We start from the raw sequence: 26,597 nt of genomic DNA, 5'->3' as shown, positions 1-26,597 counted from the left end.
GTTTACAGAAGTTGTATAAGTCTATTTCAGGCTTCTGCAACCTGATGCCACCCAGATCCTGTTAGATCATTTTCAGGCGTGGGAATACAGGATCTAAACAGGCGAGTCTTCAAACCCCATCTTGCTTAACCTCACACACTGTATGCCACACAGGAGAAGCTTTGGAATATCTGAGAAATCCAAACAAATTTTTTGAAATCCTGCTGAGAGAGCTTTCGGCTGAAATTGCTGTTCTGTTTTCCAGTACTTTTCTGCAAAGCTTGAATGCGGAGCACTTGTTTTTTTTTTTTTTTAATAAGATATTTATTAAAGTTTTCAAAAATAATACATTGTGAAACAAAAAGAAAAGAAAAACAAAAATACGAAAGTACAAAATACAAAAATAAAAGCAATTTAAAAACACATAAAGTTTCCATTTACTTATTTTCTTTTAACTTATTTTCCAGACCTCCTCATACCTCCCTTTCTTATATTCCAATTCAGTTTGTTTGTTTAGCAAATCCTCACCACATACATTACAGCTGAAAACCGCTTAATTTCTATCCAATATCATTCTAACATTCATTAATTTTACAATATTTAAATACCTTTTTCATTTCATTATAGATCATTTCCCAGAAAGCCTTAATCCTTGGGCACGTCCACCAAAGGTGAAAGAATGTACCTTCAGTCTCTTTACATTTCCAACATTTATTATCGGGCAAATGATAAATTTTTGCAAGCTTGACTGGGGTCATGTACCACCTGTAAATCATTTTCATAATATTCTCTCTCAAGGCATTACATGCCGTAAATTTCAAACCGGTGGTCCTGAATGCGGAGCACTTGTTATATACTAGCCCACAGTAAGTCTCAGAAGCTTCCACCCCTCTCCCAATATTGCACCATGAGTACATGCATACATACGACGTTTTATTTGCATTCTGTCTTTCCATAGTTAAAACCATGTTCAAGGTGGCTTACAACATGAAAAAATTACATAATTAACAAACATAACAAAAGTAGTCATAAACAATCAATAAAACACCAAAAAGTACACAACCAATTGAACAATTACCACATTAATCATACTAATACCTAAAACAAAGATACAAACGATTACTATCAATAACAGCAACAAACCCCACCAACAACTACCTCCAAACAACACCCCAGCCCTAGTGTCTGTTTGACAGCTTCAGCTTTTGTAGCTGGAGTCAGTCAGGGCCCCACTCTCCCAGGCATGGAGCAGGTATCCCAGGACTCACAACCATGAGTAGACACTGGAGCACTACTTAGATCCCCATTTCATATTTGGGCATGAAGGAATCACTTCACTCTTGGCTGCATGGTATTTTTGCCCCCAGTGAAAGGTGTTTGTGCTGAGTCTTTGTGGATTGAGAATATACACCTTCATCCAGGAATGTCAAACAGTACTAGGAATGTAGGTGTCAGGCTTCGGGGAATAGCCCCCCCCCCCCCGTGGCAGTAGATAAGAAGATCAAAGAAAGGAACGTCTTACTAGTTAGAAACTTTAATAATCAGAGTGAGAGAACAAAGAACACATCTCCTAGAAATGGCGGTGCTCCCAGTTAAGGATCACACCCCCTTCCATCCCTATTAATATATGTCATGCCTACATCTTGTAATCTGAGTTTGTAACCTCTGTGCTTTCTATTCTGAGACTTTCTGAGCATTTTGGGACTTTGGGGAGATCAGAGGAATGCTGTCCAATGACTGTGAATCTGTTAACCCTCTTTCTTCCAGTGTTTCTTCTCCTATCTGTTCCCCATCCAGTATTTCCCAGCTTCTGCCTTCTGAACTATGCCTCTCTGCAAACTATTGTTCCAAATCTATACTGTCCTCCTGCTCTTGGGAAGATTCAGGAGCAGGGGGAGGGGGTGGCTCCCACCATTCCTCCTCAGTGCAGCCCTCCCCAGCACGGTCCCTGACAGTAGGACGCTGCTTTACACCAAGTCAGACCATTGGCCCATCTAGACCAGAAGTGTCTGCACTGACTGGGAGCAGCTGTCAGAAAGATATCAGTCCTTCCTGGAGGTACTGTAAATTGAAGCTGGGAACTTCTGCATCAAAAGCAGGTGGTCTATCACTGAGCTACAGCCCTTCCCCAATTCAACACTTGCCTTGGCTGATGAGTCTGCCAGCTCCCTGTTCTGCCAAGGAACACTGCAGAGTCAGGAAGATTGCCCTCTCTATTGATCCTCCTGGGCAGCCACCGCAGCCGCTCCTGGTGTTCAAGCTCCCTCTGCCCACCTCCCCTCTGGTGGCGCTTGCCCCTCTTCTTCCACGCTAGCCTTTCCCATGGCTTAAGGCAGTCTCCGACGCTAGGGCTACGTCAAGATGTGAAAACCCCATTGCTGTGAGCCCTGCACATCACTCAATGGCCTGCCCATGTTATCATTTGGTTGGGCCAACAGCATCACCATACTGGTAAAAGGCAAAAGACTTCTGTGATCTGAAGATAAACCAGAGTATGCACCACCATACTGGTGAATGGGCAAAGGCTGCCCAATTCCTAATCAGTTTATTTATATAAAAATGAAATGAAATGAAACCTATGTTTCACAGCATTTTAATCAAAATGTGGCAAGGTACTTTGTACTTCCTGTGAGATATTTGCTACTAACCTTTGCCTTGGGTTACAAACATAAAACGTGAATGTGTCAAAACATATTTTCTCTCCAGCTGAGTATTTATATAGTCTTTGGAGTCTACACAACCTTTCCATAAATACATACCAACAGCTTTCTAGGTACATAAATCCCAGATTGTCAAATGAGGACAGTTATTCAGCCTCTTGGCTATCTTCCTTCTACAAATAGGTTTCACACAAACATGTTACAAAACTGGTATGTCTATGAGCTTTAAATTTAATGGGTGCATGTCTTTATCATACTGTCTACAGATCCATTCAGACTGGAATTAAGTGAAGTCAGAGAAACATAGAATTCTCCTACAGATAGAAAAAACATACAGACAGAAGAAACAGGGAAAAATCAAGTGAGCAAAAGTTCTCTGAAAATAATGGCTCTAACTTTTGCCATTGAAGTGGATATCCTCCCACATTGTAAATAAAATTGCTGTTTTTATTTATTACTCAGTTTGGGTGGCTTCCTTATGCATGTGAGATCTCTGTTGCTTCTATATATGCAAGAGTTTCCTCATTCACTTAAAGAAGGTTCAGTTCAGCATATGTATTCCTTCTAGAAACACAATTATCCCCTATTTAAGTGAACAGAGGGAGTATGATTGGGTGGGGTCTTCACATAATGTAAGGAGCTAGCAGGCTGGAGTCAAAGAATCAGAGAGCAAAGCACAGGCACTACTAGGACAGCTCACAGGGCCAGGGACTGACTAGTCACCACATTGTCCCCCTGACATTGGCAGGAAGAGAAATCACAGCTAGTCAGTCGAAGAGGAATCACAATACCTAGGAAGCCAGCAGGGATTCTACCAACCCTCTATAAGATCTCTTCTACTCTTTGATCTAGTGTTGGGAAAATGTCCATGAGAAAACATAGCGCTGGCATTTGTCTGCTATTCCATCATTCACCATGGCCTGCCTCTGATCCACATCTGCCTGGTGTGGTATCTGGCTTACCAGCCCCTCACAATGTGTTCTGTACCTGGTTGTTTCAGAACCTGACCACCTTCAAACTCCTGACATTCCACTTTGCCTCTGTCTGATTCCATTCTGGTGCCACTTGCCTCTCTTAGCTTCAGGCATGCTCCAACTCTAAGGCTACAACAAAATGTGAAACCTTATGGCTATGAGCACCACATATTTTTAGACCTCCGTGCGTTCAGCAGAAAGGTCTGCACAGGGTTTCTAAGCATGTTCTGCTGAATATGCTTAGAAACTTCCCTTCAACCAGACACCCCAACTAATTAGGGCTTCTGATTGCAAGGAGGTTTCCAAGCAGGTTCCGTTGAAGTTAGTAACTCTGTATAGGAATTTATGCTAAATATGAGACTGCATGCCTGGGGCCCCTGTCCCATCCCGTTTTCAGCCCACACACATTTCAACCCCCAACACCTAATTGAGGCTCTAGCTTCCTGCTTACCAGTATAATTTCAAAAGCTATCAAGAAGATCTTAAACAGCCACATTTTCTTGGAATGTCCCAAACCCAGAACAAAGTTATGCTGAGAAAGAGATAAGGCACTAACAAGGCTAGTGTAGACGGCTAATCTTGATGTGTGAATGAGTCAACAGCAGTCACAAGTCTTTGCGTTTCAAATAGCTGTTCACCATGCTTTAACTGCTTTTTGCCTAGCCAGCCAAGAGAAAAGCTCATTCTCCATAGGTCCATTATATTCAGTTTAAGCAGTTGTATTTCTGTTCCTGAATCTATTGCAGAGTATGAATCACAGAAAGTCCTCTATGCCACCTACACATACACTTAAGGTGACTTGCAACAAATTAAAAACAACAACACCAGAGCCTTGTGCTTTCAGATCAACTGTTCAACATCCTGTTTCCCACACTGATAAACCAGATGACACTGGAAAATCCACAAGCAAAATGTGAGGCTCTACCCTTCTCCTATTGTAGTTCTCCAGCTATTGAAATTAAGAGGCATGCTGCCTCCAATCCTGGATAGCCCCATAGCTATCATGACTAGTAGCCATTGACAACTTTTCTTCTGTGCATTTGCCTAATTCCATTTTAACACTGACTAAACTGGCACCCATCACCATGTCTTATGCTAGCAAAATCCATAACCACTTCCTTTGGTTTGTCCTGAATCTTCAACCATTTTATTTTAAAGTGTATGTGTTGGGGGGGGGCAGGAGACCATGGTTCCATTAGCACATGGGTAGGCAAACTAAGGCCCATGGGCCGGATGCGGCCCAATCACCTCCTAAATCTGACTCGTGGACGGTCCGGGAATCAGCGTGTTTTTACATGAGTAGAATGTGTCCTTTGATTTAAAATGCATTTCTGGGTTATTTGTGGGGCATAGGAATTCGCTCATTTATTTATTTTTTCAAAATATAGTCCGTCCATCTCCCCACAAGGTCTGAGGGACAGTGGACTGGCCCCCTGCTGAAAAAGTTTGCTGACCCCTGCAGAGGTTTCGGGTGTTGCAATGCCACTTCCTTAGTCCTGGCAGAATGAGATTCTCCTACACTGAAGCTTCTGACGCAGTGGGGATTTCCCAGGCCACCTCTCAGGGCAAATCCCTCTTTTCATCTCCAGTTCCAGTTAACAATTGATAAGCTCCTTTGTTCTTTGGCTCCTGACCTGCTTTCTTAAGTGTTTGACCAATATGTGAGTTTCAAGGGGTTTGCGCTAGAATCTCTAAGGAAGGGTGCTGAAATGTGGTAAATATATTGTAATTGAATACGGAAATAAAAAGACTGGTAAGACTGTTGGTTGTAAGAATAAAGTTAAGGTTTATTACTCGAAGTAAACAAAGGCATTTTGAGTGCAGGGTTTACTGTGGCCTGTATGGGGCCAAGATGTTCACACTAACACATGCTAACTCATACTGACTAGCTGTAGCTAATTAAACTTTGAGAAGCTGCGGGAGTGAAGAAAAAGTCTGACAGGACGTAATTACTTTACCAACAAGTAGTACCTAAAAGAGAAGGAATCAGTGAGGAGACAGAACTTTCTGTCTATTCCCCACCTTCACAGACACACTGGTTCAGGTAAATAATTGCAAGCGTTATTGCTTCACTCCCCAAAAAGGGGAGTCAGGCCATGAGGTCATGATACCAGCCTAAGGCGCTGGCCCATCTGTGAGGCAAGGTGAGGTGACCACCTCAGGTAGCAGGATCCACAGGGACAGAAGATCCCAGTGTAGATCTTTATTCCCCCCATGTTCCTGATGTAGGTCTTCACTCACCCCTTCTTCCCTGGCAGAAAGTGGGGAACCATTTTGTGGTTCGCCTCAGTCACCAAAATGTCTTGGGCCAGCCCTGCATTTGGATTGCCTTCTCCATGAATAATAAGTCAGGCAGAATCCTAGAAATGAAGGTCTGGGAGAAGCTTGCCTTTCAGTCTACCTCTCTACCAAGAGGTAGGACTACTGACTCTCCCTGCTAGCACATCTCAAAGAGCAGAGGAGAAGACACGGGGGGTGGGGTGGGGGGTGGGGTGGAGTCCTTATAGAGTGAATGGCTTAAGATTGTTCATGAAGGTAAGGCTGTGGTTGCAGATATCAGAAACTGCTGCTAATTCTTTTGCCTTGGAAATGTATCACTGTATTTTTCCACAAGTAGTATTTTTCCTGTAGTTTACATACTGCTAATTTCTACTTGAGTCCCACTGCTTTTAAACAAGAAAACAAGATTCATGGGCCTAGGTCATGGCTCTGAAGTCAATCATAGGTAAGATATAATAACAACCAGACATAGCTGGAGGCATTAAAAGTAGCTCAGCAGGTTTTCTGAAAGATATACCACTGCTTGAATGTACATGATGATTTATGTCAACGTGAACTGTGACTGGCTTTGCAGTTTTGTCCAGTTTAATCCAGGATGACAGTTCAAACATTTCTTCAGAAATGTCCGGAAGAACAACTATTACTGACTGATCTTATTTCTTAGAGAACTTATTTGTGTTCCTCAGATGATTCTATTTTTTTTACTACATTTCTGGTTGATGGGATGGACTTACATGCTCTTTTCCTTTTTTGGTTGTGGGGTGAAAGTAAGAGATTTGTAGATTCTTGTAGATTTGTAATTTTAACTGATTAGTCAGCAAACCAAAAGAAAACACTTTTGATTACTTAAGTATTTTTTTTTTTAAAATGACAAATGTTTAAAATGATGGCCTTCTCCCACACATATAGGAACACAGGAAGCTGCCTTAGAGTGAGTTGGGCCTTTGGTTCAACTAACTCAGTTTTGTCTACTCTACACTGACTGGCAGCCACACTCCATGCTTTCAGGCAGGAGTCTTTCCCTGCCCCATCTGGAGATACAACACAGGGATGAAGGCTACTTCTAAAATGATACGATCTACAAAATACATGTGCATTGCGTTATCTAAAAAGAAAATCTAAATACTTGTCTGGGAGTGAGCCCCAGTGGTTGATGTAAACATGTCTAGGATTCCACCATGTGGCTGCAAGCACCCTTGCAAGATCACACACACCATTGTGTTTAATGAGTTCTACTTCTGAGTAACTTCTGAGTAAAGGTGCCTTCTAGTTTGCAGCAAGGGACACGGGTGACGCTGTGGTCTAAACCACTGAGCCTCTTGGGCTTGCCGATTAGAAGGTTGGCGGTTTGAATCCCCGCAATGGGGTGAGCTCCCGTTGCTCAGTCCCAGCTCCTGCCAACCTAGCAGTTCGAAAGCACGGCAAAAAGTGCAAGTAGATAAATAGGTACTGCTGTGGTGGGAAGGTAAACAGTGTTTCCGTGCACAGTATTGGCCCTAGGGTTGAGGGCCCCTGAGCCCCTTAAAGGTCTGAAAGCAACTTGGACATAAATTTACCCTTTATTCTTTACATGAATAGAACAGCATTTAATGTGATTGGCTATAGACCACAGCAGAATGATTATATACCCAAAGTTGCAATGAAAGCATAGATAAATGTATCATAGTACATTCCTTGTGGTCAATTTTTATTACAACTGGAATGGAGACTAATGTATTAATAGTCAACACACTGCAAATAAACGAATGCAAGTCATAAACAAAACTGAAACAAGCCATTACCTCTCCTATGTAAACAGAAATAGCAAAACAACAATACAAAACCCTAAAAAATGTACAGGAAAAAAGGCATAAGGACAGCTCCCGACCAAGGAAGTTGGTGTGGATGGACCTCTCTTAAATGGGGAAAGGACTTCTATCTGTTTTTGTAGGGAAAGGCTTGTTTGCTTGCAATCCTACTGAGTTAAAGATAAGGCAGTCTGAGAATGACTGACTTTAAAAGCAGCAAGCAGACTTTAGTACAAGACTCCGTCCTCTAAATTGTGGGGTGCCAGGTCATTGCTCAATTTGCCCCATCCTTAAAGTTGCCATAAGGGGTTTTAATAAGGGGTGGTTCTTTATTGATTGGTTGGCACTGCCTGCTTGGTTAGTGGTGAATGATTTTGGCAACTTGACTATGTTTAGCTAGATATTCTATAGTGGATTAGATAGGGCCATTATTATACACTCTATTGTTTCTGGTTTGCCGTTGGATTTTTTGGCACTCTGGATAATGTCTGACAATATATTCAATATTGAATAAGATAGGGCAGCTATTCTACTGTTTCTGGTTTATCTTTGCATTTTTGCCAGCTGATTATGTCTAACAAAATATTCTTTGCTGGATAAGATAGGGCAACTGCAATACAGTCTATTCTTTCTAGTTCTTTGTATTTCCTGCAAGTGTTGGTGTCCACCTTTGACTTCTGACTTGCTCAAAAACAAATCAAGCTGCTACATGTGTTCCCGCAGTGTTTGATGGAACACTTGTTGCATGTCAAAGCTGCCTGCAATGCCAGACATTACCGTGGGCTAGGATGAAGAGATGGATGTAAAGTTGGGCAAGCTTAAAGAGGATATTGCCAGTGGGTTTGTGTTTTTATATGGGAATGGAGCTGTAAGTTGGACTAGTCATAAACAAAATTCAGTAGCTGACTCTTCAACAGAAGCAGAGTATGTCTCTGCTGCAGAAGCAGGGAAAGAAGCACAATGTCTTAACCAGATTTGAGAGGATCTGGGAATGCCAGATTCTAAACCCCTTAAGCTTATGGAAGACAATCAGAGTTGTCTGAAATTGGTGCAATCAGAGAAGATAAATACACATTCTAAGCAAGCAGTCAAAATGTTACACAATAAGCGATTTGTTTTTTTTTTATATATAATTTTTTTATTAAGTTTTCACATTTTATAGACACAAACACACACACACAGACAAAGACAACACATATAAAGTTTCATATCCTTACTTTCCTAACCCCAGTTCTTGACCTCCCCCCACCCCCCCTTCATACATCCTAATTCAATTAAATTAGCTCAGCAAGTTCATATCTCTCATCCTTTACATATTATTATTTTATATATATATTTTTAGAGAAATACTTAATTCTTATTACTTAGCCAAATTTATCCAATTTTCTTATAAATATTAAATCCTTTTCTAAGGTCGACTCAAATTCCTTCCACGAATTTCCCTTTTATCTTAAAAATAGGTCATAATAGTCAAACACAAAGGTCATAAACATTTTTTAAAAAAATTCTCCCCCCCCCCCCGCCCCGGTTTCTGTCCCTTCCCAATGTCCCCATGTCCACAAAAACAGTTTTTAGCCTGGATTCCTCACATCTGAGGCCTTTAAATCTCTGTCAGTCTCTCTCTGCTGATTTTGTTGGTAGCCCTCTTTGTTGGTCATCGGGTCTCGAAGGAGTTCTAGCTCAGTCTCGTCAGATTTTCTTCCATCCAAAGTACTAGGTACCAACTGCTGCGAAAGGTCAGCAAATCTTCCATACTCAAGGAGGAAGCCCCAATCATATTTCTTACTTCTTTTAAATTCAAATATTCCAAGTGTTCCAGGGGCTTCCTCCCTCCTCTTTCGCATCTTTCGCAGATTTGTAATCCAAAGGTCTTCTTCTTTATGTTCTGACAATGTAGGCTTCTGGTTGGTACTCTCCATCTGTACTGGCCCTTGTTCCCTCTCCTCCTGTTCCGAAGTTGTATCTTCTAATTCAGCTGTAGATTTTTTCCCGGTCAAATCCATTGTGCATTCAGCAGAGTCACTTATTTTAGAGTTCAAGGTTATAAGTTGTTTACTCATAGCCGTAGTCTGTTCCTGCAGCTTTCCCACGAGAAAAAACATTCTTTCTATCTCTGCCTGTAGTTTTCCATCTGCAGCCATTGTAGTGTTTCAATGTTTCCCCTAGGGGGATTCTGGTTACTTAATAGTTTTTCCCAACAGTCTGTAACTTTGTAATTTCACTACTTTGTTCCCAACCAATTTAATTCAAATATGACAAATTTAGTCCAGAAAGGTGTTAAATAATAAGATTTTTAACTTTCACTGCCCGTTTGACAGCTCCTTTGACAGCTGTCAAACTCCTTGTTCCTTTTTCTCCAGCTCACATACAGGACACTCCCGGGTCTGGGGGGGGGGTTTAGACAAAGACTTCTAAAATTCCGCTCTTACTCTCCAGCACAAATCTTCTTCTGTCAAATTCATGAAAATATTATCTTTTTAAAAAACACCAAAAAGAAAAAACTCTCCACCTTAGTTCTCCGATCCTTGCTTTAAATCTTCTGTAAGCAGAGGGGTGCGGACTTCCCTTTAGCACATCCCCCGATCGTACCGAATTCAAAGGTTGAAATTTTAAAGTCCAAATTCCATTTTACTCACGGATTAATTAAAGTCCGAATTTCAGGGAAGAAAGTCAGCGGTCTCCGGCCATGGCTCGCGGCTTCGCTCCACTGCAGTAGCGGTCCACTCACAGCACCACGCCGCTCCCCGTACCCTCTCCGCAGCCTTTAAAAAGGCTCTTCGTGGGTCGGGGGCGCTTTAGGTGCCCGCCGAGTCACCAAGTCCGCAGGCTTCAGCGCCTGCGGTTTCTGAGGGTCCCCGCGTCGCCGTCGCGGTAGAACCCTTCTCCAGCGGAGCCGATTCCCTCCGGAGCTCGGAGGGAATCCGCCATTAACCAGATCGCGCTAACCCGGAAGTCCACAATAAGCGATTTGAGCCAGAAGGGATTTATTGAAATGCAGTATTGTCCAACAATGGAAATGACAGCTAATATTTTAACAAAGCCTTTGTCAAAAGAAAGTTTTGAGAAGTTACGTGCTAAATTAAATTTGATTAATTCAAATTAGGCACAGTGAGAAGGGAATTGTAAGAAAAACACTAATTTGATCAGTAAAATGTCTGGCATCTGGTAGCTGGGGCTTTTGTGTTGTGCTCTGGAATTGGCCTCTCCCTTTGGGTGTTCAGTTCAGTTACAGAGACCAGCAGTCATTCTTGCCACATTCTTGCCTCTTGATGTTGTTTTCGTTTTCCTCAGATAGTATGTTATTGTGTTACAATCAGGGGTGCCAACTTGGGTCCCAGGTTATGGGTGCCCAATGGCACCTACGACATAACATGATGTCATGATGTTGTGACATCATTACTTCAAGTTACATCAACACCATGCAGCAGCCCTTCTGAGGCCTGGCAGGACCTCCGACACAGCTTTTGGTAGAAACTGGAAGTTGCATTGGAGCCTGCATTGTGGGTGCTGAGCATTCACAAAAAAATAATAATTGTGGGTGTCCAGGCCCCCAGGGCCCCCTATCGTTGGCACCTATGGTTACAATTTTCTTTATTATTAAAGTTTTGTTTGACATGTATGTGAGCTGCTTACTTTGCTAAAAGAAAAGGAATTCTGCTGAAGAATGGTGGAATATCCTTAACTGGGTGAGTGAGGGGATATTCCCAGTCTGACAGGAGGATTGATTTTTTAATCACCCCCATCATCCACAACAGTTCTTGCATTTGAAGTTGCAACTGCACTGGTCACGAAGTTTCAGCCTTCCTGGGGTAAATTCCCATGGCCATTTCCTCCTGCTTGAAGTCAATGTGAGTTGAATACTTAATTGAGTTTGTTCATTGTTGAACAAAACTTGCAAGTGGTTCAACGATTACTCAGATTGTGAGTCAAACAATGTGGTTGCAACCTTTTCAGTAAAAGTTTGATCTCAGATCTCCCCAGCTTTAATATGACATGTGATATCAGGAAAAGGGATTCAATAAAAAATATCATCTGTAAAGTATACACACACACACACTAAAATTCTACCCACTTGTCTGTCTACAACTATATAATTAAGAAGATCTTGTTTCATACAAGGGGTACAAACAACACAAATATGCCTAATGAATAAGAGAAAGATTGTCCCATAGTGGTATGGAGTTATGGAACCCAGAAACCTGGTAGCCATAGTTACCTTCTGCTGTTTGTCCAGCAGAGAGATTGGATGGACACACACACAACCCTAATCTCTGAGTGGTGTGATATTGCAGGGATTGTGGGTGCTTACCCAGGGTTTGTGTTTCCTTTGGAATAAGGCACAGCAGAGAATGTGTGTTGTATACATGGTTTATTTACACACATATATAACCTCAGCCTACAATGGAGGGGTTCACAGCGTCAACGCCCCAAGATGGTCTTGTTTCTCCCATAGCCACATCATTGGATTTAATGGCCTGTCACCCAGGTGATCACCTCATCAGGAAGCCAACCAGGCTTATATTTTAACACTGGCTGGATTCAGGGGTTAGAAGGGTCTTGGTGTACAGCCTACTGCCTCCCACAAAAAACCCCATAAAACACACACACACACACACACACACACACACACACACACACACAATCTGTACTTCTTCCAAGGAAGTAAGGGTGACATAGATGGCTCACTCCTCCTTTTTTATCCTCAAAACAATTGTGTGATGTAGGATAGGCTGAGAAACTCAAATATGTAGGTTAAGCTGAGATGCTGATCCCATATCATCCAGTGAGCTTCATGACTGAATTGGGATTTGTATTTTGGCCACTCTCTACTCTGGTGCAACCTTTGGCACCTTAGTGCTCTACAGATGGTTTGGACTACAATTCCCATCACCCCTAACCAGTATGGGCATGCTGATAGGAGCTGTAGTTCAAGGTATCTGGAAGGCACCAGGTAGGGGAAAGCTGCTCTAGCAACTAGACCACACTAACTCTCAAATGACAGTAGACTGAAAGTGAAATCTGTTGCTTATCATCAATCATTAAACACTAAACCTTTGAAAAAGTAACATCATTACATCCTATTAGCATCTTTGGTTTTTCTGCACTGGAGACAAAGACCAAGGCTGCACTTATCAACCCAGAACTTCCTTTCTCTGTAGAAACATGGGGAAAGTCAACACACTATGATTGCAGGGTAAACACTTACCGGTAATACATAGGTTTCCTGATAATTCATCTGAAAGCATTTAAATTAACTTAAAGGTAAAGTAAAGGTAGCCCTGCCCGTACGGGCCAGTTTTGACAGACTCTAGGGTTGTGCGCCCATCTCACTTAAGAGGCCGGGGGCCAGCGCTGTCCGGAGATAGTTCCGGGTCACGTGGCCAGCGTGACAAAGCTGTATCTGGCGAGCCAGCGCAGCACACGGAAATGCCGTTTACCTTCCTGCAAGTAAGCGGTCCCTACTTATCTACTTGCACCCGGGGGTGCTTTCGAACTGCTAGGTTGGCAGGCGCTGGGACCGAGCAATGGGAGCGCACCCCGCTGCGGGGATTCGAACCGCCGACCTTTCGATCAGCAAGCCATAGGCACTGAGGCTTTTGCCCACAGCGCCACCTGCGTCCCTTTAAATTAACTTACTATTTGCCAAATGCTTAGAATCTATACTGTTAGCTCGCCAAGATGTATCAACCAGTTGCTGTAGGCAGAAATGGCCAATTTTGTACCTCGTCCCCGCCCCCAAAATCCCCACTGCAGAGTGAAAGGGAGTAGCTACCACTACTACCCACACAAATTGGTTCTCTGCTGCATTCTGGCAAATGGTTATCAGGAAAATAGCAATATCTATTGGCGTTATCTCATGTGTGTTCACAAGCTACTAATGGCTCAGCACAACTCTTCATTGTAAGGAACAATGACTGTTCAGCTTATCAATATATACAACATGACCACCTGGGCTTCTGCTTTTGAGACTTATCAAAGATTACCCTAAATATATATTTGTACTAACATACAGCTCTCAAAGCCATATTACACACACAGAGGATGAAAGGGCTCACAAGCCCTAAGCCAACAAATTGAGAGAAGTACATTCATGCTGTCATTAAGATATATGCACACAGATTTGATCCAATATTAGAGTGAGGCATCCTGGGCAAAGTAGCTGGGAAAGCACCTGCACCACCACCAATTTTTGTTGCTGGGATTTCCTTTCCTCCCCCACTCTAAGCTTAAACAGCTCTTGAAGCTGTTGTGGCAAATCACAATGGTACTCTCCTAGATGACTCAAAGTGCTGGGTTTGACCTATAAAGCCTTAAATGGCTGAGAACCACAAGATTTCAAGGACTTCCTCTCCATACGAACTGACCTGCAATCATCATCTGAGGCCCTTTTCATCTGCCTCCTCCATGAGAGGTCCAGAAGGTGGCAACACAAGAATGGACCTTTTCTGTGATGTCCCTCTGCTTGTGGAATGTTCTCTCCAAGGAGGTAATGCTTAAGGAACTGCAGTCTTTCACCTAAAAAAAAAGAAAAAAAGAGAAAAGAGCACCTGCCAAAAAACAACAACAACCCAGGTCTCCCTAGGGACTATGCTGCTGGGAGGTTTGAACTGTTATAGAACTGTTTTGATAACTGGGCACTGTGGATTGAAGTGGGGTATCATTGGAGGCACCAGTGAACTGGAGCACTGTGTGTTAACTGTACATGTGCTCCTCTTGCAATTTGTGAAATGACAACTGCCATTTTTCAAGGAGTCTTATGAGTGATGGCCATTCCATCCCCCTCCTCTGGTGAAACCAGCAATGAGCATTTCCACAGAATTCCCACAGTCAGTCTACCAGTAGCCTCAAATGCTTCAGTGGGCAGTCACTTGGGGGGTTGCCAAATATATTCACTTGTCTGAATCTCTGACATTCTTTCCTCCACCACCATTTGTTTAGTCTGCACCTAGAAGGAAGTCTCATCACAGTTCTGACTCTCACTTTATCTGGCAAGAATCGTACGACAGAGGACCTCAGCTAGAGAAGAATGAAGATAAATGAACATTGGTGCCAAAATTCCAGGACATGCCCATGTGTATTGTAGGCTGCATCATATCCTTGTTTAATATTGTTGTTAGTACTCATGGCTTCACACGGGCACAACTTAGTAAAAACACCATTCTGATGTCAGACATCAAGGGGAATTTCCTTCTATTACATTCAGCAAAAAAGGAAAGGAGGTCGTCTTTCATAACTGATATTAATAACTAACTGATGTTACAACACAAGGAAACAATCCACATTTGCATGAGTCATAAATGATCAGAAAGAGAGAGAAATACGTCTGTCTGTCACATCTATTTGAAATATAATCTGATCTGCAAACAAAAGTGCTAAGAATACCAAGATGAGTCAATTTAAGGCCAGAGCTTCTTTCATTTTGAACTTTGTGTATTTGGGAAAATGCACAGAAAGAGCCTAGAAGTTCGTTGCTGCGTATTCATATGAAGTTTGTAGTCAAAAGTCATGGTCATGAGTCTAGGTTCCGCAAATCCCCATTCTGGGTGTATGCACACTGCAGTACTCAAATCTATTGTTTGGAATGGAAAGCCTGTTCAATGCACACTTCTTATATCTCCCACGAATCTTTCTTGATAGCTGAAGACAAGTTATATGAACACAGAATTTTATGATATCAGTTGAAACATGCTAGGGCTCTTGACCTGGATGGGACCTTCTCTCTGCTACTTGGCTGCACTTTCCATTACATAAACCACCCGTAGAGAGGAGCAGAGAGGGTCCTGTCCAGGAAGCCATGGGCTCAAACTGCAGAGAAGCCCCAAAGTCACTTGTGCATGCCTGACATATCCAGGACATCTGGGCATTTTGAGCACTGCAGCTTTCATTATGTTTGGATGAGCCAGACATGCACAGGAGCCTCCAATGCCTCTCTAGAGCACATGCCCCTCCTCGTCTGGTAAGTAATGCAGAGTAGAGATTGGTAGAGAAAGTCCTATCCAAATTGGGAAGGACAGTTTACAGGGAAGCGTCTAGCCTTTGACATATTCCCATTGACATAATTAGGCCTTCTTGGCACAGAATTGATTTCTTTTAAAAAGTGATTAATTTTGACCATCCTACATTTTAATGGATCTATTATCTTTGGTCACAGGGAAGCCATCTATTGCCAATTAATCCATTATTTCAGCTCATTAATCCAGAATTACAATTTATTCCATACTTGGGCCACTAATCACTTTGCCTATAAGCAGGCATTTAAAGACTAACCCCCCTCCCTGTTTTACCATTGCACTTGTAAATGCAACAACTTACTTTTTAAAACTGCTAAGGGGAAAATAATTTATGGCACCTGAAACTTTGTGTGTATTTTGCAAAGCATGAAGGAACCAAGCCATTAAAGGTCTCATAGATTTTCTCTTGTTTTTCAAAACCAAACCTTGAGTTATGACTTGGGGAAATGGGGAACCATTACCTAATGAATCTAGACTTTGAAAAATATTATTCCCTTGTAGTTTTATTTTGCTTGAATAGGTCTCATATAGTGATGTACATTGAGCAGGTTTGTAACGGACTGCAGGGGAAATAGAAATGTAAGTTTTGTAGTTTAACAAGCGTGCACACATCAGAAGTGCATTATATCTAGTCAATTTTGTTGAATCTTTCTCATTGTGGCATGCTGTTTAAAAAATAATCTAGGGCTCTCAGAAATATTACCAAAAGGAGAAATCAAATTTTGAAATACAAGTCAGGGTTCAAAGAGCTGTGAACCAAGGGTGGCTTTGGCTAAGTGGAAATTCAAAACTGAGAGTTGCTGGTTTCCCCCCCAAAACTAGCTTGCAATGTGGTATGTGAGCTGACTGTGTACAGGAAGAAGTCAAAAAAATTCTGGCAAAATTCTGGCAAAATTCTCAGGCTCTTTGCTTGAGCATCTTTGGTTCCTGTCCTCTGAGACCAATGAAGGCAAATTTGGTGAAGTTAATGAGGGAGAACTTCATTGAAGCAGTTCATTGTCAATGTTTGTTCAAAAATTGGCACTTGCTTGTATGCTGTGAGAGCAAAGGAGTAAAGTGGCATTGTAAACATTTGATCAGTGATGATAGTTGTGTTTATATTTCTTAAATTAAAAACACAAGACTGCACGCACACAATAAAAATCACCCTTAATCTTCATGAAATTTGTGGAGTTCAAAGCTTCCCACTGATACACTTTTCATTGCAAAATTCACACATAATTTTGTGTACAGGGTAATCCTCCTTGGGTGTTGTTACAAATTGTCCCTCACAATGCTCCCAAATTTCAATCAGCTGCCACTTGCTATTTTTCTTATGGAAACAAAAAAATCACTTGTAGCCTTAAATGTCCTAGAAATGCATTGAATTTTGCTATTGGGTTGTGTCTACTACCCTAGTCAATAGTAGGAAATAAGGGTAGTAAAATGCATCATCATTTTTAAATAGACAAATGGTCTGGGAATGGTCAAGAAAGTTTTTTAGCTGTCAGTAGGTTGCCACAAACCACCAAGGACAGCTTTCTTGCAGGTTTCTTAATGAGGTAAGAAAAACATCTCACAAAACATTAATTTTAGTGAATGTTAGGTATCATTAGTTCTCAGCTGTAACAAAGTTTTTTCTAGACAGTTTACAACAGGCATAGGCAAACTCGGCCCTCCAGATGTTTTGGGGATACAACTCCCATCATCCATCACCACTGGTCCTGTTAGCTAGGGATAATGGGAGTTGTAGTCCCAAAACATCTGGAGGGCCGAGGTTGCCTGTGCCTGGTTTACAACATTTTCAGGACATTCTTTACTTTAAAAGTTTTTGTTGTTTGTAACTGAAAATAAGCCACCATATAGTGGAAATCTCATTGGGGTTGAGAGTCCACCATCTCCTGTGAGATAGGTTAGGCTGAGAGGCTGTGACTGGCCCAAGGTCACCCAGTGAGTTTTCTGGCTGAGCAGGAATTCAAACGTTGGTCTCCCAGGTCCTAGTCCAACACTCTAACAACTAATTGCCCCTTACTAGCTTCCTTTGTGCATCCCATTGTTTTCTGTTTATTTCCACGATACTTTCCAAACTTCAGGAAGTCTGATTCTTTTCCAAAGTAGATTTGTGGTGCTAGGTGAGGGCAACAGAACCTTTAATGCAGTTTAACTGGGCAAATGGAAAGTTCCAGTATGTGCAAGAATACCTCCTGTGAAATACTGACCATCTGGAGTCACCCTTCCTGAATTCATTAAGAGGCAGTCAGTGAGGATTTTCCATCAAACACAGTAACATAACACAAATTAAAAAGGGGCAGAAGTTGAGCACCATGGGGGGAAAGTTTCAGAAGACAGAAAAGTCTGGGGCACTGTCTAAGACCAACCTAGAGGTTATAATATAAAGGATGATGGATAAGGAAGTTTGCATCAAAAACAAAACAAAAAATTAAGCAGGCAGCGTGTACCTGTGTGTCCTTAGTTGTTTTATTGTAGTGTCAGAAACCCATTATGACAGAGGAGTACATGTGGTCCCATTGATTGTTAACTGTCCTTGGGTGTGGAAGGTCACAGCTCAGCCCCACCACTGTTGACTCAATGTGTGACCCTGGCCAAATCACCCATTCAATCTTGGTTTCCACTTCTGTAAAATGAGCAGGTCAGAGACTGAATGAGGGGAACGTAGCCTCATCCTACCCGTTTTCTGGCAAATCAGTTTCAGTTTATTTGTTGGACGAAAGGAGAGTCCTCCAGAGAGATGTTGGAACTGTCTTTGCGGATCACCACCTTGTAGCTTCATTTTCCATGGCCACCCTCACACTGTGAATATTGGTGACATACTATGCGGGGCTATTGTGATGGACAATACACTTCACACATCGAGAGTATTATAAAAGATATGCAGCAGTATTTGAGGCTGTTGTTAGCTGAGAAATAGAAGCAAAACTAAGTACCACGGACTTCCATAGCTTTCAGCAGGAGAAACTGAAACACGTGTTTAACATTCCCATTGAGTAATGGGGTTCAGAGTCACTTAACAGCAACTGAATCATGTCCATAGTCTTCCGGTTATGTAATGAAGAGCTGTGTCTTTAACATCATTAAAATAAATAAGCAAATAAATAGAATGTCACATCCTTCCCACAATAATTCTACAGCAGGAGGTTTTCCCCAGGGGATGCAAATTTTTGCTGCAATTGTCTTTTACAAGGGACGGGGTGTACAGCCTGGGGGTGAGGATCATAGCTGGCGGCAGGAACTATTAGCCGCTGGCTGCATCTGCCTATCCTAGTCTTAATGCCGTACTTTATTGGTACATAACCACTGATAACCATCAGCACCCACAAGGCGTGTGTATAACTTCGTGAATCTATTTTTGCTATATTAATCAGAAAACAACATAAGAAGTAACTTTCTAGGAAACTGAGAAATTATATTTCATGAAGTATGAATGGGACGCGGGTGGCGCTGTGGGTAAAACCTCAGCGCCTAGGACTTGCTGATCGCATGGTCGGCGGCTCGAATCCCCGCGGTGGGGTGCGCTCCCGTCGTTCGGTCCCAGCGCCTGCCAACCTAGCAGTTCGAAAGCACCCCTAAGTGCAAGTAGATAAATAGGTACCGCTTACCAGCGGGAAGGTAAACGCCGTTCCATGTGTGCTGCGCTGGCTCGCCAGATGCAGCTTCGTCATGCTGGCCACGTGACCCGGAAGTGTCTGCGGACAGCGCTGGCTCCCGGCCTATAGAGTGAGATGAGCGCACAACCCTAGAGTCTGTCAAGACTGGCCCGTACGGACAGGGGTACCTTTACCTTTACCTATAGAAGATCTACTAACATGAGATGTTATACTGGAATGTGAGGACCAAACTAGCAATTGTGTGAATTGGTTTTTAAAGTAAGGGGGGGTGTATTGATCTGCATTGGGACCACCATGGGGGTAAAGGGTTAAAATCCCCCCACCCCCACCACTTGCACACCTGCTAGGGTCCAAATCCACATCAAATATCTGGCCATGTGATCATTTCAATAAGGAATCATGGAGCCAGCATGCTATGTAGATTTGGCCATGTAACAACCTCATAAAACCAAATCAAAGTAAGGGCATCCTGTTCTTCAGCTAAGTAGGAGAGCATCTCTGACTTGTTTTACAATACATACCCCCTCCAATTATTGCTGAAAAAGGAGGCATGTTTTGCAGAGAACATTGCAAATGTGGGGCCTGATATTTCGGCTCAGTCCTGGAGTTAAGCTTGTGTTTAAATCTCTTCCATTGAAGTTGGTGGGGTGTAAAGGTGCTGAAATTTGACAAGGAAAAGACCCTGTAGGCTTTGCCTCAGACATTTTGAACCCAAGCATCTAGCTGTGCAAACTGGCTGACATTAGATAGGGTCCTACTGGTTTCAACAAAGACAAGGATTTGGATCTCCTAATTTTCTAAACTATATCCTGTCGGTGAACATTGCTAATGCATAAAGGAGCGAATGACTCATCAGTGTAATGAACTATGAACACACACATTGCTATTTTTTGGTAACTGAGTATGTTAGGCTATGAGAATAGAGCAACTCTATAAAGGGCATCAGATGGAAAAGCAAAATATCCTGATATGAGGCTTTAGAAAACTGAATCCGACAAACAGAGGGGCCTCACCCAGTAGCAAGGTGAGCAAATACAGGGCGATTTATCTTCAAGTGCATTAAGAATCTTTTGCAGCAAACGTTTGCTGAAGGCCAGATCACTGCACAAAGCAGTACAGCGAGAAGCCAGGAGTGATTAGAAAGTGGGAAGCTCACAGCCTCACCCAGAATACTCACCTCTTAATCACATTATCAGCAAAGGAGGGCTTTTCCTCATTGTTAGAGACCGTGGAACCACAGGGTTTTAGCTTCTCTGTAAGGTCAAAGAATGAGTCACTCCGCTAACACAATGCAGAGAATAAATTTCATTGCTGCACACAATGGGGGACAACAATGTAGACTGGGGATAGCCAGCTTCTATATTCTCAGGGTGATGCTATTTTCTAGCCAATGTTCTGGGAAATGGATGGTGTGCTTTGCTGTGCAGTCCACTGCCTCTGGTTGAACAATAAAGGCATTGCCACATATATCTATTTAATTTATTTATTTAGAAAGATTGATGAAGCAATCCCAAACCTCTCACAAGGGTGTACATAATTGTAGATGAAACACAGCTAAAACCACAAAACTATTAAAAAACAAATACAGTAGTACCTCAGGTTAAGAACTTAATTCATTCTGGAGGTCCGTTCTTTTTTCCCCCCAAATAATATTTATTCAAGTTTTAAAAGATTACAAAAAGGAACACAATATATAAAAATAAAACATATCCAAGAGAAAAATAAAAATAAAAAAATAAAAAAGCAAAAACAGCTAAAAAGAAAAAAAGATACAATCAAAAAAGACAAAAGAACAAGTTAAACCTTGATATAACTCCCTTTCTTAACTTATCTCCTTGACCTCCTCACACCTTCCCTCTTTGTATTCTAATTCAAATAGATATTTCAGCAAATCCTTCATCTTTGTTTTTATCCTTATAACTTATCTTAATATATTAATATACTGTAATTTTCCATTCTCTCATTCGCCAAATAGCCACCCACTTTTACTTTATTTAATCTTATTTCTCCTTAGAACTTATATATCTGAACTTATTCTCTTAAGACGTTTCCCCTAGTGTCACAAAAATTCCATTCCACAATTTTCCCATCTCTCATTAAAAGAAAATTTATTTATTTTTTAATATCACAATATATACACTTTAAATTCCCAATTTTTCTTTCACCATCTCCCCTCCTCGGTCTCGGCCCCTGCCAACAGTTCTCCAAAAGTCCATCAACCCGGAGATCTTAAGTCCGAGGTTCTTAACTCTCTTTCATGTCCCTTCTGCCGATCTTTTTGATAGTCTTTGGTGTTAAAGAACAGATCTCAGGGGAGCTCCAACCCAACGGTAGTCATATTCCTTCTTAGCAAGTCTGCCAGACTTCCATAGTTAAAGGTAGGGCCCATAGAATATTCCAAATCTTGTTTCACACTCCTTCCAAATCCAAGGGCCCCAGAGGCTCCAATCTCCACCTGGCTCAGATTCAAATCCCAAAAGTTATTTGATCCCCACATAGGGTGATCTCTCCAACTTTCATTTTCCAAACCAAGCCAGGCTCTCATCTCCAGAAACTGGCTTCTCCTAGTTGCAGACGTATAAGGCCTCAAGTTATAATCCACCATTTGCCTCTGTAAGGTTACAACTCCCCCTTGCATCACTTTAACAACAGCAACTTTCTCCTTCTCTGGTTCTTCAATTTGTTCAGTTAAAAGAGATTCCTGTGCTGGGTTCTTGTCTACTTCTTTGCTGATGCCCACTTTTGTTCCCAAAATTTCAACATTGGTAACCATGACGTTTATCTGTTCTTGCAGCTTTCCCAGCAGATAAAATGTCCTATTCAGTTCAGACGTGACTTCCTTCTCAGCCACCATCCTTGAAATGTCCAAGGTCAAAGCTAGTTTCTCAGAGGCTTTATCTTTTGAACCAATTTCCCAGCTGCATCCTTGCAACACTATGCCAAAACTCCCTCTAGAGGGACACAGTTTCCATTTACACTCCTTCTAGCACAGTCCCAAAAGTCCCAAACGTAAAATTGTAGCGATTCCAAATGCCTTCCTTCTTTTTAAACACAGAAACTGACAATAGCAACAAAGTCCTTCTTTTGTATCTTGACAGCTAGCTGTCAAATTTATCTATTCACCATCCACAGGTTCTCGCAGACCGCTCCCAGGTTTAGGGAATGGCGCTTCAATTCCCAAATTTTGACCTTCTCCTGCAGGCTTCCCTGCTTCCAAAAGAGTATTGATAGTAGTTTCAATCAGTGGAGTTTTAATCCTTTAATCCTTTAGGTAAGACTCTCCACGACCTTAGTTAACAAATTCTTTGCTTCAGTTTATTTACAGAAAGGGGAGGTGGACTTCCTGTTTAGACCTTCCCCGATCGATGCCAATTTAAAAATACTTTAAAAGCCCAATTTCCGTTCTACTCACGGGTTGTTGTTTTAAAATCCAATTGTCCACAAGTAAAAGTCAGCGCTCTCCGGCAACGGCTACGCGGCTTCACTCCGTAAAAAATAGCAGTCGATTCAAAACACCACGCCGCTCACCCCACGTCACTTCGGAACCCCCAAAAAGGGGTTTCCCTGTGGGTAGGGGGGGCGCTCCTGGTGTCAGCCGAATCCCATGTTCCCAGGCTTCCTCCGCCTGGGATTTTTAAAGGGTCTCCGCCTTCGCCACAGCGGCACGACCCGAATTCCACGGAGCGGGTTCCTCTCAGTCAGAGGAACACCGCCATTGCCGATGGCGCTAACCCGGAAGTCCTCTGGATGTCCGTTCTTAACCTGAAACTGTTCTTACCTGAACCACCACTTTAGCTAATGGTGCCTCCTGCTGCCGCTGCTGCACAGTTTCTGTTCTCATCCTGAAGCAAAGTTCTTAACCCGAGGTACTATTTCTGGGTTAGCGGAGTCTGTAACCTGAAGCGTCTGTAACCTGAAGCGTCTGCAACCCGAGGTACCACTGTATACATTAAATAATTCTCAATAAAACACAGATAAAAATCAGTATTGCAATTATTTCTAAACACACACTAATGTAAGTAACTGCATTATTTGATTGGTTAGGCTTGCTGAATTTTTTTATTTTTATTTTTTTTAATCGGCAATTTTAAAAAAATATTGAGGGTGCCTGCCTAATGTCAACAGCAGTAAGTGTTTCACAATTGTGGGACACAATTATATAATTAAGGCAACATCATTTATGTGTATAGAGCCTGATGAATGCTTCCTATGAGAGTGCCCTCTAGTGGCAGATTAGCAGTGGCCCATTGCCTTTCTGTGCAACCTGTATGGAAAGCAAATTATATCCCATTGTTTCTTCCAGAAACGATTGTCCAGAGCTTTTTTACCCACTCCTAAGAGTGATGTGGGTGGCGCTGTGGTCTAAACCACTGAGCCTCTTGGGTTTGCTGATCAGAAGGTCGGCGGCTCGAATCCCCACGACGGGGTGAGCTCCCGTTGTTCAGTCCCTGCTCCTGCCAACCTAGCAGTTGGAAAGCAAGTCAGAGTGCAAGGAGATAAATAGGTACCACTCCGACGGGAAGGTAAACGGCATTTCTGTGCACTGCTCTGGTTCGCCAGCAGCGGCTTAGTCATTCTGGCCACATGACCCGGAAAAACTGTCTGCAGAAGCGGACAAATGCCGGCTCCCTTGGTCTGTAGAGCGAGATGAGCGCTGCAACCTCAGAGTCGTCCACGACTGGACTTATAAAAGGTAAAGGACCGCTGACAGTTAAGAGTGAAATTAAAGTGTGGAGCATCTCCCAGTTTTGGGATGCAAAATTATTTTCCTTGCTACTGAAACTCTGAGCAATCTTCTTTAAAAACCCCCCACTAAAGTTGATTAAAACGTGGTGTGACACAGTTGTTTGGTGGGGGGTAGGCGTGGATCTGGCCCATTGCGTGTCAGCTTGCCATTTCTGATCTGGACAATGTTCTTTAATATGTTCGCCAGGCTCCACACGACCACATGGAGATTATGAGGAGGCATTGGTTCTAGCAGCATCTCCGTATGAAAGCTACTGGCACACCAGTTGCAATTCAAGTGATCATGGCAACCTTTCTGCAGCTGCCAGGATCCTTGCAACACCTTTGTGTCCACTCTTCATATGGAGACATTGGTTCATATATGCAGTGCCTGCTCCAAGCAGTCTCAGACAGGTTGCAAATCCATTAGCAGCAGTGCAATCTTAAATTTCACCCTCTGTTTCCCCTAAGAATAGAGTTTCATCTTCAGATGGTGCATAATCCTCTTCCTTCAGCTTGGGATCTCATGTCACACAAGAGAATGGGTAGGCAAACTAAGGCTCGGGGGTCGGATCCGGCCCAATCACCTTCTAAATCCGGCCCACAGACTGTCAGGGAATCAGCATGTTTTTACATGAGTAGAATGTGTGCTTTTATTTAAAATGCATCTCTGGGTTATTTGTGGGGCATAGGAATTCGTTCATTCGCCCCACCCCAAAAATAGCCTGGTCCCCCCAAAAGGTCTAAGGGACAGTGGACCAGCCCCCTGCTGAAAAAGTTTGCTGACCCCTGCACAAGAGGGACATACAGAAAAATGTTTGCCCTTAGCCAGTGAATGAAGGACACAGATAATTGTTAGAAAGCTTCAAGTCGGGCAAAACTTCTCTTTTATGATCAAAGTACTTCTTCTGAACTTTTTTAAAAAGAGGGCAGATTATGCCTACTTTTTAAAAAGATGAAAGATAACTTGGGCTGGAGAACCTTTGGCCCTCCAGATTTTTTTTTTTTTTGGACTACAATTCCCACCAGGTCTAGCCATCATGGCCAATAGGCACTATGGGAATTGCAGTGTAGTGACATCTGGAAGGCCTAAGGTTCCCCAGCCCTGGTCTAACAATCATTAAAGTAGCTCTGCCTTTAAAGTGAAGCAGATTTAATCTTAGTTACCTTCCTGGGATTCTGCCTTGGAATTTTCTTGTGTTGTTCACACCAGAACTCCTTGTAGGGAGTCTATAATGAACAACCAGTGTATAATAAGCAAATAAAGTAAATATTTTAGTTAGGAGTAGTACTAAACTGGTTGACCCCTTTTCGATGTATAGCCATGAACATGATATACTTTATATCACTCCCCAAAAGGTTGGATTGTGAAAATGGATAAGCACCTGCATTTAGAAGGGAACAGGGTTATTAGTAGTTCATGAGTTCCCCCTTCCTGCCTCACAGCCGGAAATTAGAACTACTTAAACCTCTTTGGTTAAGACTATGCTCTGCAATGATCCTTATTTAAAGTGAAGAGAATTCAGATAACTTTTTAAGAATCTTGAAGGTCCTGTTTTATCATTGCATCAAATATTTGCTCACCATTTCCTAGTCTGAAAACAGGAATTTCTACAACTAGGCCGTTGAGGTAATCAAAAGAGTTCAAAAGATAAATTTCAGCATGAGAGAATTACCTGGATAGGTTCCAGCCATGGGGCTGATTGATTAATAATAATAATAATAATAATAATAATAATAATAATAGCAAAACACATTGGCAAATATTTAAACATTTGGGTCTCTGCCCAGCAGCAGAAAAATTTCCGATCGGAAAGCAACTGTCTGTTAGTTAGATAAAAGGCCAGAGTGAAGAGTTAAGTCATGTGAGCTAGAAGGTGGAAGTAAAGCTGCAGCCTGAAAAGGCAGAGAGAGAGAGAGAGCCGTGCCTAATTTCTGCTGGAATCCAAGGCTGTGGCTATGGGGGACGTCTTGGGCTGTGAACCTGTCCATCACAGGCCACAGCTGTCAACTTTCAGATTTGAAAATAAGGGATCAGCAGCCTCACCTGTCCTGGTGACAGTCTACGGGATATCTAACAATCTGGGATAGCAGCGGGAAACAGAGCTGGGATAAGGGAATTTCCCGCAAAAGAAGGGGAATGTTGACAGCTATGTCACAGGCTCAGGTTGTATATATGTGTAAATAAGCCATTGCTAAAAACACCACAGTCTCTGCTGTGCCTCATCCCAAAGGAAACACAAACCCAGGAATACCTGGAATCTTGCACCACTCAGAGACTGGGGTGATGCACAACAATACATTATCACCAAGTTTCCTTACAATGAGTTGCAATCCATTTCCAGGTCCCAGTCTTTTAAAACTTCAGTGTTCAGTACATAACGTGCTGCCTAACTACATATAAAATTACAACCTACAAACATGACAAATAACAATTGTGAAACATGATATCTTAGAACAGAAAGTAGGTGTAAAAACTAGATGTATTTAAAAACAAAGCTACCCAGTGCAGCTCTCCATTGCAAGGGGAAAGTCTTTTTCTACTCCACTAAGAAAGAACAATGTACAAAAAATT

The 26,597-nt window shown here is 42.3% G+C and overlaps 2 long non-coding RNA genes across 2 annotated transcripts in view; one reads left to right on the top strand and one right to left on the bottom strand.

Moving 5' to 3' along the window:
- LOC307221141 overlaps window positions 1-26,597 on the top strand; it is a 37,455-nt gene that overhangs the window by 6,584 nt on the left and 4,274 nt on the right. Inside the window, exons 2-3 of the long non-coding RNA XR_013841319.1 lie at window positions 2,906-3,000; window positions 4,360-4,526. This is a non-coding gene — a long non-coding RNA (uncharacterized lncRNA). The remainder of the gene's footprint in view (window positions 1-2,905; window positions 3,001-4,359; window positions 4,527-26,597) is intronic.
- Window positions 12,035-13,606, bottom strand: LOC307209993. The gene is made up of 2 exons (XR_013835807.1): window positions 13,294-13,606; window positions 12,035-12,916 (listed from the first exon to the last, which is right to left on the bottom strand). It is a non-coding gene; the product is annotated as an uncharacterized lncRNA (long non-coding RNA).

The sequence above is a fragment of the Podarcis cretensis genome (genome assembly GCF_951804945.1).
Source record: "Podarcis cretensis genome assembly, chromosome: 1".
NCBI classification, from domain to species: Eukaryota; Metazoa; Chordata; class Lepidosauria; order Squamata; family Lacertidae; genus Podarcis; species Podarcis cretensis.
Note: the sequence above shows the minus strand (reverse complement) of the source record. Positions and strands in the feature narration are given on the sequence as shown.